This window comes from Myotis myotis, unplaced genomic scaffold (assembly GCF_014108235.1).
Source record: "Myotis myotis isolate mMyoMyo1 unplaced genomic scaffold, mMyoMyo1.p scaffold_m19_p_9, whole genome shotgun sequence".
NCBI lineage: Eukaryota > Metazoa > Chordata > Mammalia > Chiroptera > Vespertilionidae > Myotis > Myotis myotis.
The window spans coordinates 25,845,046-25,864,730 of NW_023416401.1; the positions used below are offsets into that span (position 1 = coordinate 25,845,046).

General features: G+C 43.0%; 1 protein-coding gene across 6 annotated transcripts in view; it reads right to left on the minus strand.

Annotated features, from left to right (window-relative positions):
* Positions 1 to 5,042, minus strand: part of NCOA5 (nuclear receptor coactivator 5) — a 30,298-nt gene extending 25,256 nt beyond the window's left edge. For 5 of the 6 annotated variants that reach the window (XM_036321630.1, XM_036321631.1, XM_036321629.1 and 2 more), the window contains exon 1: positions 4,904 to 5,042. The gene's annotated coding sequence lies outside the window, so the exon portion shown is untranslated. The remainder of the gene's footprint in view (positions 1 to 4,903) is intronic. The other variant, XM_036321628.1, reaches the window with a different exon arrangement.
* Between the last annotated feature and the right edge of the window lie 14,643 nt (positions 5,043 to 19,685).

Consider the following 19,685-nt stretch of genomic DNA (forward strand, 5'->3'; position numbering starts at 1 on the left):
AAATCTCTCTACACTCCTGTGTTCAAGGAGGAATAACTCAATCTGTTACAAAAATATCAGGACAATGGCTAACATCTGTAAAAGTTTAATCCCTGCAAACAGCACAGAAGGCATAATCACACAGCTACTTCCAAAGGAAATGGAATCATGAGCCCAAGTTTCCATACTGCTAAAGGTAACAATAATGTCCAATTCTAAGGTCAGTTGTCGCCCCTCCCCCCCAAACTTCTCTTCAATTATATTTGACCATTTAAAAGCCCGAAAATTTAAGCTTCTTTTTCCAATTACCTAGCTATAAAATGGCAGAAAAAATATTAGCCATCAACCTTGCCACTTTTTGATAGCAGGTTATACACTTCTTTGGCTAATCATGGGCAAACTAGAGCTGTCAGTATTGTTTTGCTGGCAGGGGCCACAACATCTACTTCTGAGGCATTTTGTTATATCTAAATGCAACTCTCTGCAAAAAGAGAAAAATGGCCACACATATAATTTTACATTCATAAGCAGACCACAGACTCTTGGTATTCACACTGTGAATTCAAAAAGCTTTCTTTGTTCTCAAGAAGGTGAAAGCATTCTACTAAATGGAAAGAATTAAAAATATTAAAGACCAACAGAAATCCTAACTATTCTTATTACCTCTAGCTCAAATTATGAAGCCAAAACATTTTTATAGTTAAATTAAGGTCTTGTTTAAAACAAATCTATTAATGTAAACCCAACTACATACCAGTGAAAACTAATATTCTAAAGTCCTAAATCAGGGGTTCTCAAACTTTAATGTACATAAAAAATCACAGGGCTGGGTTTTGAAAGACAGATTCCTTAGCCCCACCTCCAGAGACCAGTAAGGGGTAGGGAGCTGTATCTAAGGATCTGTATTTCCATTGAGCTGTTCAAGTGACTGATGATGTCCTAATATAAGTTTCCCAAAGGCTGCAAAAGGTTCAGTTACATATAATCCTTAATTTTAAAAATGAACAAAAATCACGTTTTTTCCTATTTTTTTCTCTCTTGGATGTCAAAAAGAACTTTAAGAGTTTAAAAATAAACTTCTTGCCCTGACCGGTTTGGCTCAGTGGATAGAGCGTTGGCCTACGGACTGAAGGGTCGAAGGTTCGATTCCGGTTAAGGGCATGTACCTTGGTTGCGGGCGCATCCCCAGTGGGGAGTGTGCAGGAGGCAGCTGATCGATGTTTCTAACTCTCTGTCCCTCTCCCTTCCTCTCTGTAAAAATATCAATAAAATATATTAAAAAAATAAAAATAAACTTCTTGTATCATTTCTGATCCAATTACAAAATTAAGTATACTCACTTAAAACCAAATTACTTATTATTTTTAATTGATCTGAGAGAGAGGGAGAAACATCAATGGACTGCCTCCTCCTGCACACCCCCTACTGGGGATCAAGCCCACAACCCAGGCATGTGCCCTGATCAGGAATCAAACTGGGGACCGTTTGGTGCATGGAATTATCCTCATCCAACTGGGCCACACTGGCCTGGGCAAAACCAAATTACTTATAATTTAAAGTTCTCCAAAGCTCATCCATTTGCTGCAAGATCAACCAAATCTTCAGTAACTCAATCATTCCAGATGAAAACCAGGGGACCACTCAAGATATTTTATAAAGTTAGTGTGACACTCTACTCTCCAATGCAACTTCAATTGCCCTGATCCTTGCCTAGAGCCGTTGTTCTTTATAAAGGTCAACAATAATGTTGTTTTGAACATGAAATAAAGGAAAAGAGTCTCAGGGACTGAAAAAGTTCTAAATCTTGGAGGGGAATTACTTTCTTATCATAAAAGTAATTGGTCCAGTTGACTATTATCTTTATTTTTTTAGTGATAGGATGAAGAATGAAAATGACCCTCCTTATAAATATTCATATCTGGTGGCAATAAAACCACCATTTAAAAAGCAGCAGGCATGCTGGTATTATATATTTAGCTGTCAGTGTACTTCATATTTCCCTAATGTGCTGCTGCTTCAGACAGTGGCCTTACCCTGATCCTTTCATTAAAGTCTCTCATTAATGAAACTAACATAGGGGTAACTTTCTATTGGTACTACTCTACTAATTTCTTGAGTTTCTTTAACTCTGCAAAAGCTGAATAGTCTAGACAAAACATGTATTTGTTCACAAGGCAAATCTTTTGGCACAAAAAAACTAACTGAACTTTTTTTTTTTTTGCTAACTGAACTTTAAAAACACTTGTCTCAAAGACACACAGTAATCATTAGTAAACCATAGGTATATAGAGGAAATGAAGTGTAGCAAAAAGAGTAAGTTTTGGGAAATACTGGTACTTCAAGATGTTCCTGGGGGTATAGTGAAAGGCATCATGGTATCTTTCTCTCTTGGACATCTACATTGCATATGTTTAACATGTTAAAAGCCCCTGAGAAGTTCTGGAGTAAGGACACCACTTTACCTCAACATGTCCCAATTTTGCTTGATCAGGAAATCTTTTATCTTCAATATGTGATCTGAGCAAGAAATCTAACCTCTCTGAGACATTATTTTCTCATATGCAAAAAAGAATCATCTTGTCCTATCTCACAAGATGACTGACAGGAGCAAATGAGTTGGTATTTGTAAACTTGCTTCATAAACCATATGCACTGCTAGTTATATGTTATCATTACGATTAAGAGTAATAATGAGTTTAGAAATAGACATTTCATTCTTCCTGGAAGCCAAAAACAAAAATTGCTGAAGGGATTAAAATATTAAATATATTTCCTCCGAAGGTTTTCCATTCTTAAAAGCACAACTAAATTTTAGTAGTTCTCACAGTAGTAACAAGCCATACAAAGGTACTGCCATCTGCAGGCCATAGAGAAGGAATGCTTGCAATGGTTATTTAAAATGAAACTATCAGGCACTTTCTCATCAGACTTCTAAAGCCTTTCCAAAAGATGTTTATTCTTAGCTTTTGAGCACAGGTAGATGAGGCTCCATTTGCTGAAGTTCTGAAACTGACTCAAGTAAGAAAAATTATTATTTCTTCTCTACACAGAACTGCTGCTTAGAAATGTGAAGAAAATTACCTTAGCCTTATGTAATTTCTACATTGTGCTCATACCAAAGTAATCCCAAGAAATATGGATTTTTTTTACACAGCCCAAGGAAAAAATCTTTGAGTAGCCTGAGCTGACTTTTCAGAGTAACCTTTTCATAAATTAAAGTGAATGTGCTCGCTCACACACAAAAACAGAGGTTATGAACAGGCTACAAATAGAACAGACTGTTAGCTTGTTAATTTGTCAACGCCTCCCTTAAACGTGGGGTGTTTACAGGCATGGGACATTAGGTAACCTGCACCCAGAAAAATTCCTTCCCCTGGGCCTTGTAGTATGGTTTCTCCGGCACATTCTATCAGGAATCACTGTTTCTATGTTTTAGGTTAAAAGATTTCTGTCAGAGGTTTCAAAGAATATCTGGAGCTAAAAGAAAGGCAAAGAAACCAGGATGAAGGAAGAATCTGATCTTAGCACACAGTCAAGCGATCTCCAATACCCACAATGCAACGCTTGGGCTTTACTGGTTTGAAAAAGTCACCACTGAAAGTTAGTTTTCACACCCAGACTGATCGATTAAAAAAAAACATTAAATCTTGAGCTGTCAATACCCCAAACTGCTCCATCAGCGTCTGCAGAAACAGCTTTTTATGAACTGTCAGGTGCCCACCACTCCACCGCGCTACAAGGCACACCGCACGCACTTGGGCGGAGGGCTCCTGCATCCCTCCTATCATTTTTAAGTCAATAGTGAGAACACTTCACAGCCAGCACGTTTATGATATGAATTACCATCCCCAAAGGTCCTGGGGGCATTTCACAGACTCTGCTATGCCTCAGGGGAACATTCCGTGCACAGAGCAAAGGCCAGAACAACTAACCCCATACTCCTAGGGCAGCGCTTCCCAAAGCGTGGAATGCAGAATAATTGCAGCAGGAACAGGACGCACTGTTTCTTTTAATAGACAGGTATTTATTTTTTTTTTTTTGAGCATTAGAAAGAGAACTAACTTCCATTATACGGTTGTGACACACGTTTCCACCCTAAACAAATATATGTAAGAAGGGGGGAAGAAGGAGAGTCAGTGTAAAGGGGAAAAAATTGACATTTGGTAAAATAAACAGCAGTATAGATGGTACCCGGACATAAAGGTGCAACGCGAGGGCCTGGAATTTGGGGAACGCCGTCCTAAGAAAAAGGCCTGGCGGGTGGTCCCGGGGTGGAAAGTGCTATGGGTTACGAGGCAGGAGAGTCAGCAGGCTGGGGTGCTGGCTCTGCCGCTACCTCCGGGGTCACCTCGGCATAGTTTCTTTCCCGGTTCTCGGGGCCCGGGGCCCGCGTTATCAGACAGACAGACAGGGCTGTCACACGACAAGGAGACGCCTCGAGGATGCTGTCAAGGGGCCGCGAGGCGGGCGATCCCGGGCGCCGCGGGGTTCGCCGCCCGGCGATGTACGCCACGGAGAACGCCGGGTTCGAATCCCGACTGCGCCACCGTCTCGCGGATGACCCGCAGGCGAGCGCTTTCACCATTTTGGGAAGCAGGCCGAGATGTGCATCCCTATCCTACAGAGAAGCCTGGGGGCTACTGTCGGCGATTCGCGCGCAGACAGGCGGCTGCAGCGCGGCGCCGCGGGACCGGAGCCCACCACGGGCCTCCGGGAATGGCCGGGCCTGGGCCGCACGAGCGCCAGAGGCCGCGCCCCGCACCGGGCATGCGCAGCCCCGCGCGCACCCAGAGGGAGCCGCGGCCGCGGTGGCGCGTCAAGCAGGCCCGCCAGGCTCAGCCTCCCCATCCGGCCCGGGTCCGCCTCCTCTGCCTGCCCGTCAGTCCCATGCCTCGGCGGACGGCCACCGCTTCCCGGCACTCACCGCTACCAGCACGGCGGACTCCCCGATGCTCCTTCGCCTCAGGCCCGCCGCTACCGCAGCCTCCGCCTCAGCCCACCTGCCCGCCGTAGGACAAAGGCGCCACCAACCGACCGGCGCGGGCACGAGGCAATGGCGGTTGGGGCGGAGAGTGGGGGCCAGAGGGCGCGCACGCAGCGACAGGCGCGGCAATGTCGCAAAAGCGCGCGGGTTTACGGTAGGGCTGAGTTGGGACTTGGATTTCCTCAGCTCTGAGGGCAGTTGAGAGTGCTAGCGGTTGCTTAGTAACGGCGTCCCCAGCCGGATCTTCCCACCCCAAAGGGCTCCGCCAGTCTTCTAATTTTCAGAGAGCCTTCTTTCTTTATGAAAATAGATCATATAAACCCTAAAATACTTTGATTTAGTTTTGCATAAAACTGAAAGAAAACCAAAACACTTTAGAAGTCTGTGTGTGTATATATACACTGAGTGGCTAGATTATTATGACTGCCTGACTTTTGTAGGCAAATTAGCCGTACTGCATCGTCTGGGGTATGGAAACCCAAGGCCTGTTTGAACACCTTTGCTGTCTGCAGTTACCAGGATAAAACGTCTCCAATTCGCACAGGAACACAAGGATTGGACAGTCCAGCATTGGAAAAGAGTCATTTGGTCCAATGAATGATGTTTCCACTTGCATCATGCAGATGGCAGAGTGAGAATTTGGTGGAAACAGCATGAAAGCATGCACCCCACATGCATGAGTACAACCCTTCAAGCTGGTGGGGGCAATGTTATGGTTTGGGGCATGTTTTCCTGGCATGATTTGGACCCTTTAATTCCTGTGGAACAACGTCTGAGTAGCACAACATACCTAAGTATCATTGCTGATCAAGTTCATCCTATCATGTTGATGGCGTATCCCAATGGAGATGGCTTCTTCCAACAAGACAATGCACCATGCCATGGTGCTCATATTGTGCAGGAGTGGTTTCAAGAACATGAGGGAGACTTTACCTTGCTTAGGTGGCCCCCACAATCACCAGATCTCAATCCAATTGAGCATTTGTGGGACGAAGTTAAAAGAGCCATCAGGCAGCTGGTTCCACAACCATCAAATCTCACAGAACTGGACAGTGCTATTCATCAGTCATGCTGTCAGATTCCTCGCATTACCTTTCAACATCTCGTGGAGTCAATGCCAAGAAAAACTGCCGCAGTATTGAAGGCAAAAGGCGGCCAAACAAAGTACTGATGGTGATGGGGTGGTCATAATAATCTGGCCACTTATTGTATATATGTGTGTGTGTGTGTGTGTGTGTGTGTGTGTGTGTGTGTGTATGCACACTAGTGGCCCAGTGCATGAATTAGTGCACATGGAAAGGAAATTAACTAGAAGAAATATTTTGATGTCGCTATTCGCCCTTTCTCTATAATAGAAGTGTCAACCAAATTCATGATCGACAATGACAGATAGAAACCCATGCGTGCAATTGGCGCCAGGGAGAGCTGTATATGTATTGCATGCATGAGTCAACTTAGCCTTTTATATATATAGAATAAACTTGCTTAATTAGATCTGCTTTCTGATTTAGCTAAACTTTTTCTAGCCCAGTGAAGCACCCCAACATCTCTTTCAGGTAATTGTCAGCAACACAGCAGTAAATATCAACATGAAGCAGATTATTGTTGTAGATCACGCTGGGAGAATAAAGGGTAAAATATTTAACTGCAGTAGTGTTTGACTATATTCTGCACAGTGAGAAAACCTGAAGTCATTTTCAAGGTCCACCATTTCTTACTTCTTTTCAGTTGGGTCACGTTTCTAAGCTTTCTAAATCTCTGTTTTCCAGCTAATGAAAATAGGATTCCATCGAGTCTCCTATCTATCTATCTACTCCAGGATTTCTGTGAGGATCAAATGAGATGAGGCACGGGAAAACACTTCACAGACATTTGGTTAAGGTAAAATGTTTCCACCTGGCTATAAAGCAAGTTGTGTTCCTGGGCTGAAGAAACTGCAAGGAGGCTAGTCTCTAGGGAGAGGAAGCTGGGCGTTGCTATATGACATAATTACCTGGTGCCCATCACCACCGTTTCCGGGCTGGGCTGGGCTGTGGGCCACATTTTGCACCATGTGGTCTTGGCAGCATTGGCTGCGTTTTGGTGGGGTGTTGCTCTGGGGTGGTGGTGGGGCCTGTGTCCCACTTGTGGGAAGCTGAGTGTTGCTTTGTGGGCGCCCTGTCCGCAGTGCTGTTTCTCTGTAAATGGCCAGTGCGCCTCACAGCAGCTCCTGCATTGAGCGTCTGCCCCCTGGTAGTCAGTGCGTGTCATAGTGACCGGTCAGATGGTGGGACACTTAGCATATTAGCCTTTTATATAGATACTAATTCTTGTAACCTATAGCCTCCGGATCACAAGGAACAGAGCAGAGAAGTAGAAAGTAGAAAAAATGTTTTATTTGGATTCACATTTAAATAGGCTGTGTATGTACCCTATTCGTTTCACTGACAAGAGGCAAAAGACTGGTCATATAGTCACAGGCTCTTCTTGAATTATTTATTTTTCTTGGAATATTCAATGCCAAAAATAAATTTCCCAGAATGTAAATGTTGACTGTGAAGCATGTATAATGTTGTATTTTTTACTTAATCTGTAGAATATATTTGTCACTGGAAATGGAATTCAGTGTAAATACACTCGATTTAGCACATCTATTACTATATGAATCAGGGAGGCTGTTCTATTAGTTAGGAAATGCCTCGACCCCATGGGGTCTAGTTTTTCTCTTGTGCCAGGTAACAATGGTGGCTGTGGAATTTGAACACTAGGGGAAGTCAAATCTCTTTGACACTAACTCATATGTCCACTCCTTCACTAATTTACTCACTAAATGGAATGTTTATCATACACCTACTTGCTAGGCACTATTATGAGCAAGTACAAACCCATCCCTGCTATCTTGGAGATTACTGTCTAGTAGAGAGATAGAATTAGGTAAATAATCACACTTGAATTGTAATTGCAAACAAGTGAATACTGAAGGAAAGACAGAGGGGTGCACTCTATTGTCTAGCTTTCCTTCTGGTGAGTAGTGCAGGATGTGTCCAATGCCGATGAGCAGATGTGCTCGGCCTTCAGATCCTTACCATAATACATCATGGCACCTGGGAAGGAAGCTGGGTGGTTTTTTCCATCTCTGCTGAGAGCCCCTGGAAGCAGATTAGGGACTTCTCTCAGGAATTTTTCCTTTGCTTTTCCCCAGGTTGTTTTGTTCACTCACTCTAGGTGAGAATTTTCAGGATTTTGTGGAGTCCTTGGCCAATAGGACCATCTGAGAGAGGCGAGGACAGAGGCATTGAGAGTGTGGACAGATGGGCCTGTAGCTTAACCTCACAGGCTTCACAAAATTCCAACCCCCATACCCCACTCCCACAACCTACCTATGCTGTTCTGGAAATTTACGCAGTGCAACAGACCTCTGGTGCTTCAACTTTCTTGGCTCAAGTCTACTAGGGGAATTTACCACTTATGAAGTCTTGGTGGATCAGAACACAGGCAGTAGATCCGACTGGCCTAGTTTACAACTCTACTCCCCACTTCTAGCTGGTAAAGCTTGAGCTTGTGTTTTAACCTCCCCATGCCTCATTTTCTTCATCTGTAAAATGGGGATAAGAATAGTATGTACTTCCCAAGGTCAATGTAAAGTAAGTTAAATTAAATGAGGTAGTGCACATCATGCTTAAAGGTCTTAGAGTCAAGTCTGTCTCATCTGCCCATTAACTCATATATCTCATATTCTCTTGGTTCATTTTATGACAGCATGGTTTGTCTTTCTGTAAATATGCTTGTGCTAATAGACCATCCCTAGAACACAGAGGCCCTAGGGTTTTCATGGACTACTCTGTTCACAGGTATATAGAATAAATGTCACTGGAAGATTAACAGTGAGTCCTTGTGTCCCAGGACATTGGGGTGGGGTTAGAAGGGACTTTGTTGTGATGATATTGAGTTTGTTGTGAGCCCCAGCAGCTAATAGCACCTCAAATTAAGATTCTGCCAACAAAGTGGATCAGAATAGGACTGCCCTGCTTGGCAATTTCTGTTGTATGTTTAAAGAAGTAGCTCAGGGAACTGCAGAATGGTCACCCTAAAGTTCCTCCCAGTCCTCAGGGAGCCCAGCCTCTATGACATAAGTAAATTCCCACTTATGTCCGTATAGCTTTGTACAACTCTGGCAGTCAGAATAATGATCCCCCCCCCCCCCGCCCCAAAGATGTCCATGTCCTATCCTCTGAAACCTGTGAATATATCACCTTACATGGTGACAGGAACTTTTCAGATGTCTTTATGTTAAGGACCTTGAGATGGTTGGTGGTAATCTTGGATTTTCCAGGTAGGCCCAATGTCCTTATAAGAGGGAGGTAGGAGTCAGAGGAGATGTGATGATGGAAGCAAGTTGGGGGGGGGGATATCCATTTATGTGGAGAGACAGAAATTAAAAAATGTTACTACACTGCTGGAGGATGGGGCCATAAACCAAGGAAGGCAGGAGGCCTATAGAAGCTGGAAAAAGCAAGAAAACAGATTTTCCCTTATAGCCTTCAGAATGAACACAGCCTTGCTGATCCATTTTTTTACTTCCCTCCCTCCAGAAAATTTAATAAATATATCTCTTCCTTTTCTAATTTTTTTTAAAAATATATTTTATTGATTTTTCACAGAGAGGAAGGGAGAGAGATAGAGAGAGTTAGAAACATCGATGAGAGAGAAACATCGATCAGCTGCCTCTTGCACATCCCCCACTGGGGATGTGCCCGCAACCCAGGTACATGCCCTTGACCGGAATCGAACCCGGGACCTCTCAGTCCGCAGGCTGACGCTCTATCCATTGAGCCAAACCGGTTTCGGCTTCCTTTTCTAATTTTATCATGATTTAGTTTTCACCCTTTAATAACTAAATGTTTAGTCCAATTAAAATTGATTTTGAAGTATGGGATCACAGGTAATTATAATAGATTCCCTCTCTCTAAGCTATCTCAACACCAAGTAACACCCTTGAAACATTCCATCTGCTTAAAATACTATCCCAGACTCGTCTCTGCATCTTCACCCACTCCCTTTCCTTCTCTGTCACCTATTTAATCAACTCCTATTCTTCCCAAAGGTTTTAGTTAAAAATCTCACTTTCCCTCCACATTCTGGGTAGAGAGATGGTAGAACATGACAACTAGAAGCACAGAAGATGTATTCAGACGACTTAGGTCCAAATCTTGGCTCTACCATTTACTAAACTGTGTGACCTTGGGCAGGTTACCTAAGCATTCTGCGCCCCATTTTCCTCCTTTGTAAAACAGAAATAGTAATGGGACCTATGTCAAAGGATCACTGTGACTAGTGCTGAGTTAACATACGTTAAACCACTGCCTCCCATGTACTGCTCAATAAGCAGTAGTTTGTTAACCTCTTGGACACTCTTGTAAGACTGTGTTTTGAAATTACTTTTCCAATGGAATGCCATGTAATGGGATGTGAGGAGAATTTCTAGATTACCTCTTAATCTGTGACAGCTGAGGATAAAGGAGTGCTAAATATGTTATAAACCTGGGGTTCATGAACTTGGATGGGAAAAATCTACTTCCTTATTTTCATTTACCTATAACTGAAATGAAGCCTTTCTTTTAATTATGAATGTAGGCAGCAAACAATAGCATTAATGGAGCCTGGTACATTGTCTCCCATAGAAAGCACAGATATTTCATATCACATTACAGTCATCAGATGTCTTGAGTTATTGTTTGCGCTCATCATTACTTAGGAATTATGGAAATTTTAGACTTGCCACTAGATCTTATTATTTAATCCATTAGTAAAGGAGCACACACAGTGTTATATCACACATTTGTCTTTTAATATTTTGATGACTGTATTTCATTATAATTGGTTTTCTTTGTAAGTCTACTTATCATATTTTATGCACTTACAAGTATTTTTTTCTGAGCAGGCCCATAGGCTTCTCCAGATGCTCAGAGGAGTTCACAGTGTTAAAAAACAATTCTGCTCTAAAGAAAGTAGTCAACAACTGGGATACGAAGCTCTCCTCAGGGCATGCTAAAAGGTGAGAGGACTTTATATAACCTCCCAACGTTCTAAGAGGTAGGTATCATTACTATACTCATTTTATAGAGGAGAAGAGTGAGACTCAGAATGGTGGGCAGGTTACCCAAGGTCACAGAGCAGTATACTAGTGGTGGAATCCATGCTTTTTTTTTTTTTTTTTAAATATGTTTTATTGATTTTTTACAGAGAGGAAGGGAGAGAGATAGAGAGTTAGAAACATCGATGAGAGAGAAACATCGATCAGCTGCCTCCTGCACATCTCCTACTGGGGATATGCCCGCAACCCAGGTACATGCCCTTGACCGGAATTGAACCAGGGACCTTTCAGTCCGCAGGCCAACGCTCTATCCACTGAGCCAAACCGGTTTCGGCGGAATCCATGCTTTTTAATGACTTCAATATCCTGCTTCTCATATAAATCCTCGTAGTCCCTCTACTATTTCACAAAGTAAATATCGATATCCCATTTCTCCATTTCACAGATGAGGAAACCGAGACTCAAAGAGGATGTTATTTATTTTTCACTGTTAAGCAACATAGTCGGGATTCAAACCCATGTCTGTCAGGCTCCAAAGCCCCTGTGTCCTATTGTGCCCTGTGAAGTTAATTAAAGGTGCCTTGGGAATATAGCCTGGAAGAGCTGATGATCGATCAAATATGTGACTCAGGCAGACCTTTCCATGCCACCTACCAGGATTAGATGGTTTGGAAAGAAATGACTACTTTTGCTGCTTTTGCTGTGGGGTTATAGAGCGATACAGGGAGCATCTTCATGGATGTGAAATACACACCGGCATTTGGAAAACTCCATTCGTCACTATTGTCCAGCAGAGAGTTAAAAGTAGGAAGCAGGAGATGAAAGAATACAGAAGTAGGAAGTTCTGTATGGGCTCATGCTGAAACGGAAAGAACCATTATTGGAAACCATTAATGATGAACTTGGTAAGGATCAAAGTAGTCTTGTGATCTGTAAGTCTCATGAAATGAAAATGAGGTAATGTTATGTTTTATAACTACTGTGGATCCGAGAAGCTGGAAATTATCTCAGCATGAATACCATAAAGGAACAGGGAACAATGGAAGCCACCAAGAAAAGAATCTTTATTCAGCTTCATTTATAGCAGATATTCATCTTATGTTTCAACACAGGAATCACAAAGGCGTTTGTTTTACCTTGTTGGGTGTGTAAAAATACGAAGGTTATCACAATCCCCATGCTTCCTTCCATAGAGCCAAGGAAGGAAAAGAGAGTGCTATGAAGTGGGGGCTAAATAGCTGGGGCTGAAAGAGGTGACAGGAGGAAAGAGAATAGGGGGAGAAGAAAAGAACTAAGAGATTCTTCCCACCCTCGTTCAACCTCCATCCTCTAGACCTGAGCTGTGTAATATGGCAGCCACTAGCTCTACATGACTATTTACATTTATTACGAGTAAATAAAATAAAATAAAATAATCTACTTTCTCCTATTGCACTAACCACATTTCAAGTGTTTAATGGGCACATGGAGTTAGTGGCTACCATTTTGGATGGTCATCATCACAGAAAATTCTATTGGACAGCACTGAGAACCATCCAATTCCACTTATAAGTCCCAGAGGATTCAGAGTGCGTGTCGTGTGTGTTTCCTTCCACGTCCTGCTTGGATTAGGGTTCGGGATCTGAAAAGAGGAGCCGCACACAAATGAGAGAAAAATGACACGAGATAATTTTGAAATATTGGGGGACCAGGCCGGCAAGTCCAGAAGGACTTCCACCCATGCTCAGGCCGCTCCAATCTTTTATTGATCTGGAGTAGCCCTTAGGGTAAGGAGGTTTCAATGACACACAGATTAGCTCATCAGCAGACAATTTCCAGAAATAGGCAGAATATCTAATCAACAATAATCAACAAAGATTTACATAAGTATCTAAGGAATTAAGTGAACTAAGGTGGGGATGATGCTTCAGCTACCATTACCTAAATTAACTGGGTGGTTCCTAGATTAACTGGGTGGTGCACAGCCCTGACCTTTGTTAGGGCTTCAAAGGTTACTAGCTTTTGGGGGTCTCTGTCTATACTCAGCTAGTGAAGACAATAAATGGACTCCGGCAAGTGCAGGACAAATGGAAGCCTATGGCTGTAATATCCTTGGCCCCTGGAAATACAGAAGAGTAGAGTCTTCTGAAATGGGACATAAGAGTCCCAGGTTCTCATATAACCTTATATGAGCTACTTGTGCTCCCTAGGACTCAGTCTAATATGAATGCTTGATACCACCTTTTACTGGATATGAGAAAATTGCATGATTAATTTTATCTCTATATAATAACAATGTGAGTTATTAGGCCCATGCTACAGAGGAGGAACTAGAGATTAAAGAACATATGTGCCGGCCTAGCTGGTTTGGCTCAGTGGATAGAGCGTTGGTCTATGGACTGAAGGGGCTTGGGTTTGATTCTGGTCAAGGGCACATGCCCGGGTTGCAGGCTTGATCCCTAGTGGGGGGCCTGCAGGAGGCAGCTGATCAATGATTCTCTCTTATCATTGATCTCTCTCTCTCTCTCTCTCTCTCTCTCTCTCTCTCTCTCTCTCTCTCTCTCTCCCCCTTCCTCTGTGAGATAAACAAACAGACACACACACACACACACACACACACACACACACACACACACACACACAGAAAATGTGGATTGGAGAGCCTGGAGGTACAATTAGACATCTGAGCTGATTTTCAACATGGATGACAAAGTAAAGGGTTAATATAATTTATAATAATAAAAGTGTAATATGCTATTAGACTGGACGTCCTTCCAGATGATCTTCTGGATGAAGCCAGGGCTGTGAGGGAAGCCCGGGTCCCGGGTGCCTGCTGGCAGCTGGAGGGAAACCCCAGGTCCTGGGTGCCAGAGGGAAGCCGTGCCAGCAGCCAGGGGAAGGTAGGTCTACTTTTGCAAGAATTTTGTGCATCAGGCCTCTAGTTATTATATAAAGAGCTCTTCATTAGGGCTAGAACTTTGTCTAGTCAATGGTAAAATGCCAACACGTGTCACATAGTAAGTGTTCAATGAATGCTTGTTGAATAAATAAAATTGATAAGAAAAAGACAGTTCAGTCCTAATCGGTTTGGCTCAGTGGATAAAGCATCGGCCTGCGGACTTAAGGGTCCCAGGTTCGATTCCAGCCAAGGGCATATACCTTGGATGCGGGCATATACCCAGTAGGGAGTGTGCAGGAAGCAGCTGATCGATGTTTCTCTCTCATCGATGTTTCTAACTCTCTATCCCTCTCCCTTCCTCTCTGTAAAAAAAATCAATAAAATATATTTTAAAAAAAGAAAAAAAAAAAGAAAAAGACAGGTCAGTAGAAAAATGGGCAAAGTTACTTAATGGAAGAAGAACGCCTAATGGTTAATAAACATTTGATAGGACATTCAATTTCAGGAATAATTGGGAAAATGTAAATTAAAGCAACAATAAGCTATGTCTTGTCATCAATTGTCAAATATTAAAATGAATTATAGCATCTAGAGATGGAGAGACTGCAAAGTAAAGTATTTTTATATATGAGTATTTTCCAAGTTTTTTTTTGTGTAAAGTATTTTGAAAATACCTGTTAGTATATACAATATACTATATACTCACAACTTCCACTTTTAGAAATCTACAGAAATAAAAGTATAAATGCCTAAGGATATATGTTGTTACAGCATGCTTCACAGTGGTTAAAACTTGGATGTAGACTGAGTATAGAGCAACAGAAGAATGGTTGAACCAATTGTAACAAGTTTGCATAGTGGAATATTAACCAGTTATTAAAAAAGGATATCAGCCCTGCCTGGTGTTGCTCAGGGGTTATAGCATCAGCATGAGCACCAAAGGGTCACAGGTTCAATTTTCGGTCAAAGACAGGTAAATGGGTTGCAGGTTCAATTCCCGGCCCTATGAGGGGTACATGTGGGGGAGGCAGCTGGTCCATCTCTCTCTCACATTGATGTTTCTCTCTTTCTTATTTCCCCTTCTATCTCTCCCTCCCTTCCACTCTTTCTAAAAAAAAAACAATCAATGGAAAAAATATCCTTGGGTGAGGATTAACAACAACAACAAAAAAAAAAAAAAAAAAAAGAAAGAAAGAAAAAAAGGAAAGAAAGAAAAAGAAAGAAAGAAAAAAAAAAGAATGTGTCAGGTCTGTGTCTACTAACCTGGAATGATTTCCATAATATATTGTTAAGTGAGAAAAGTGACTACAAAAAAAATGATAGAGATGCCTTTTCTTATGAAATGAATAATTAAATAGGTATAAGAATACCTGCCAGGCTGTTATGGGGAGGGAGGTATAGAGATAAAGAAAAAAATAAATATTTATAAAAGTGTAAATAATCCTATATAATAAAATTCTAATATGCAAATTGACTGAATGGCAGAATGACTGGTGGAACGACTGGTCACTATGATGTGCACTGACCACTAGGGGGCAGATGCTCAATGCAGGAGCTGCCCCTAGCCCACAGGACTGGCAGCCAGTGGGGGGTGGGGCCGGTGAGTGGGCAGTGCCAGGCCAGCCAAGGCGGGTGTGAGTAGGGGGTCCCGATCGCCCTGCTGGTTGCCCCACAGATCAGCCCTGAATGCCGGCCAGGCCTAGGGACCCTACCTGTGCATGAATTTCGTGCACCAGGCCTCTAGTATGGTATAATGTTATAGGAGAATGTAAAACAGAAAATATATCTATGGTGATTTTGGAAGAAAAATCTGAAGGTACATACAAACAAGGACAGAAAGATGACATGTACAAATAAAAACATTGATTTAATTTGGGAATGGGACCATGGATAATTTTTTGGTGTGTAATAAAGTATCTGTTTCATATATCTTGAGCAGGAAAGGTTTGATTACTCACTGTGCTTTGACTGTATGAACAGATGCAGAATTATATCCCTTGATCCCAATTCCCAAACTTTATATATTTTTTCTGTTAATTCACTGAGAAAAAGTTACCTTTCATATTCTTATGTCTTTCCCTGGGGTTTGGGATTTAAAAAAAAATTATACTTGACTTTTGAGAATATTTCTTCTATATTATTGGGCTGGGAGAATATTGGCTTCCTTTTGTTTTAGACTTTGGTGTATGCCCAAACTTAGGAAGAAAATGAGGGATGAGGTAAGGAGAAAAATACCATCCTGCATAGAGAATTGCAAACCGTGGCGAGTGTTCTGAGGGATATAGCAGGGCAAATGAATCATTTTGGCTGCTTGGCCTTTGATCATCCTTCTTACTGGACAAGAGTAGAGCGGGTGGACAGGACCCATCAAAGAGGCCAAGAGGGTGCAGATAGTTCTTCCTACCTCCTGGCTGCCAGAATATGGGGTGTGGCCACTCTGATGTTCCTTCCCAAGACTCTGAACCTTGAGGGAATGATATTCAAGTTCATAGTCAGTGAGAGATTGAATTAATGATCTATTTCTGTGTAAGAAATTAGCCTAAAATTTAGTGACTTGAAATGACAAGCATTTATCTCCCAGTTTCTGTGGGTCAGGAATCCAGGAGCAGCCTAGCTGGGTGGTTTTGACTAGGGATCTTTTATCAGACTGCAGTCAAGTTGTCAGGTGGGGCTGCAGTCATCTGAGGCTTCACTGGGGCTGAAGGATCCACGTCTAATGGCCAGAGGCCTTGGTTCCTCACCATGTGGGTTTCTCTAAAGACTGATTAGGATCCTCATAACAAGGCAGCTGGCTTCTCCAGAGGGCCTGATGAGGAGCAGGGGGGTGGGGGGCGGGGAGGGAAGGGGGAGAGAGAGAGAGAAGGAGGGAAGAAGAAGAGGCAAGGTGGGAGGGAGGAAGGAGAGAGAGACAGGGAACATGTGACAGAGCACATAAGACTGAAGCCTCAGTAGTTTACAACCTAATCTTGGACATGATATACTATTACTGCTCTGGGTTTCCATTGATCACATACTAGTAGACCAGCCCTGGTACAATGGCGGAGGGGACTACACAAATCAGTGAAGACCAGGAGGTGGGCTCACTGGGGGACCCTCTTGGAGGGTGGCTAGCACAGAGTTGGTTTGTAAGACTTGTTCTGTAGCAGGGCCTTGTCTATGTCCCACATCCTGTGGCTCTTGCCTGAACTTGATTCTTCAGCCTTCCTTTCAATTCTATGAGCCAACTGATCCTTTTCAATAATGTTCTCTTCTTCGTATTTAAATTCACCAGCTCTGTCTTTTCTTGCTTGCAATGACAACCCTGGCCAGAACAGGAGCTATGAGAGAAGATAGCAGTGGGGAAGGTAGGTTGGTGGTGGAGGAACTTCACCTTAGATAAGGTGATCCAGGAGGGCCAGGAGGTACCATTTTTTTTTTTTATTTAATTAAATCTTTATTGTTCAGATTATTACATTTGTTCCTCTTTTTTCCCCCCATAACTCCCCTCCTCCCAGTTCCCATCCCACCCTCCTCCCTCACTCCCCACCCACTGTCCTCATCCATAGGTGCACGATTTTTGTCCAGTCTTTTCCCTCATCCCCCTCACCCCTTTCCCCCCCAAGAATAGCCAGTCCACTCACTTTCTATGCCCCTGATTCTATTATAACCACCAGTTCATTCTGTTCATCAGATTATTCACTTGATTTTCAGATTCACTTGTTGATAGATGTGTATTTGTTGTTCATAATTTGTATCTTTACCTTTTTCTTCTTCCTCCTCTTCTTAAAGGATACCTTTCAGCATTTCATATAATACTGGTTTGGTGGTGATGAACTCCTTTAGCTTTTCCTTATCTGTGAAGCTCTTTATCTAACCTTGAATTCTGAATGATAGCTTTGCTGGATAAAGTAATCTTGGTTGTAGGTTCTTGGTATTCATCATTTTGAATATTTCTTGCCACTCCCTTCTGGCCTGCAAAGTTTCTGTTGAGAAATCAGCTGACAGTCATATGGCTACTCCCTTGTAGGTAACTGACTTTCTTTCTCTTGCCGCTTTTAAGATTCTCTCTTTGTCTTTTGCTCTTGGCATTTTAATTATGATGTGTCTTGGTGTGGTCCTCTTTGGATTCCTTTTGTTTGGGGTTCTCTGCGCTTCCTGGACTTGTAAGTCTATTTCTTTCACCAGGTAGGGGAAGTTTTCTGTCATTATTTCTTCAAATAGGTTTTAAATATCTTGCTCTCTCTTCTTCTGGCACCCCTATAATTCTGATGTTGGTACGCTTGAAGCTGTCCCAGAGTCTCCTTACACTATCTTCGTATTTTCGGATTCTTTTTTCATTTTGCTTTTCTGGTTGGGTGTTTTTCCTTCTTCGCATTTCAAATCATTGACTTGATTCTTGCAATCCTCTAGTCTGCTGTCGGGAGTCTGTATAATATTCTTTATTTCAGTCAATGTATGCTTAATTTCTAGTTGGTCCTTTATAACAACATCGAGGGTCTCATTAGGTTTCTTGTAGATCTCATTAAGTTTATCGGCAGTTTCTAGAAAATTCTTGAAAAACCTTAAAAGTGTGGTTTTGAACTCTATATCCAGTAGTTTGCTTTCCTCCATTTCTGTCATTTGTGTCCTTTTTCTTTGCCTCTGCATTTTTTATGCTTCCCTGTGTTGATAAAGTGGTTTTCTGTGCTAAGTGTCCTCTAGGGCCCAGTGGTTCAGCCTCCCCAATTACCTGAGGAGGACACTCTTGGTGCACCCCCTTGTGGTCTTTGTGCACAGTCTTGTTGTAGTTAAGCCTTGATTGTTGTAGGTATCACTGGGACGAATTGACCTCCAGGCCAATTGGCTGTGAGAATCAGCTGTGTCTGCAGTGGGAGAACTTCTGTGCTGGAGACACCCTTCTGGGGCACGCCTTGCTTCAATGGGGCTTTGGTGCTCACTGAGTTTGCCCCCTGAGTGTGTCCTTTATGGTTCTACGGAGCTGCAAACTGGATGGTCCCACTCTGACCTCTGGGTTTCCTGGCTCCTGGATCTCTAGGGAGGTGCTAATCTAGCCTTTGCCTGAGGCTATCCAGCAAAAGCCTCCCTGCAGGGCTTGGGCAGGGTGGGTCCACAGGATCAACAGGGTGGGGCTAGCAGTTATGGCTGCTCTCAGTCCTGCCCTCAGAGGCTCTGCTTCTCAATGTCCCAGTAATCGCTGCAAGCCCCCGGAGAGAAAGCTGCCCTCAAGTTCCGACCAATGCCAGGCAGTCCCGCTTTTCCCGTATGAGTTTGGGTCCCCAGAGACTCACCCAGAACTGGAGCTCAGAGCCTGAGACTCCCTCCTGATTGAAAACGATAACCGCGCCCTCAGCCGCCAGCCCGCTCCGCATGCACCTCCGCACCTTTGTATTTTACTTCCGCACTGCGCCTCCTCTGAGTCTTGGTATGCTTTTCTCTTTCCTTCTAGTTGTAGAATTTCCACTCAGCCAGCCTTCCTGTGGTTCTGGATGATGTCCGTTCCGTCTTTTAGTTGTATTTTTGAAGTGGTTGTGAGAGGCAGCAAACTTCGGTGTTTACCTATGCCACCATCTTGTTTTCTCCCCAGGAGGTACCATTTTCCAGGAGACCTGAATGGTGAGGCAGAGTCAGCGGATGAAGAGTGGAAGGAGGGGCATTTCAGGTAGAGGGAGCAGCACAAAGGCTTTGAGGTGAGAACGGAGCTGTCTGTATGGGTAAAGTGTAGCAAGCAAGTGGGCAAATGAAGGGAGAGGTCAGTAGAAACCAGAGATCACCCAGAATCTTGAGGCCATGGG